Below are 485 nucleotides of genomic sequence, written 5' to 3'. Positions count from 1 at the left end.
TGAGTCAGTGATAAACAACCTTCCAAAAAAACAAAACTCCAGGCCTGGATGGTTTTCCTGGGGAATTCTACCAAACATTAAAGAAGAAATAATACCAATTCTCCCNCAAACATTCAAAGAAGAAATAATACCTATTCTCCTAAAGCTATTTCAAAAAACAGAAACAGAAGGAAAGCTACCAAACTCATTCTATGAGGCCAATATTACCTTGATCCCCAAACCAGGCAAAGACCCCATCAAAAAGGAGAATTACAGACCAATTTCCCTAATGAATATGGACATCAAAATCCTCAACAAGATCCTGGTTAATAGAATCCAACAGTACATTAAAAGGATTATCCATCATGACCAAGTGGGGTTCATCCCTGGAATGCAAGGGTGGTTCAACATTCACAAATCAATCAGTGTCATAGGTTTTATCCAGAAAGAAAACTTCAAAAATCATATGATTCTCTCAATAGATGCAGAAAAAGCATTTGACAAAA

The sequence above is a fragment of the Ailuropoda melanoleuca genome, chromosome 7 (assembly GCF_002007445.2).
Source record: "Ailuropoda melanoleuca isolate Jingjing chromosome 7, ASM200744v2, whole genome shotgun sequence".
Classification (NCBI taxonomy): Eukaryota; Metazoa; Chordata; class Mammalia; order Carnivora; family Ursidae; genus Ailuropoda; species Ailuropoda melanoleuca.
Note: the sequence above shows the minus strand (reverse complement) of the source record.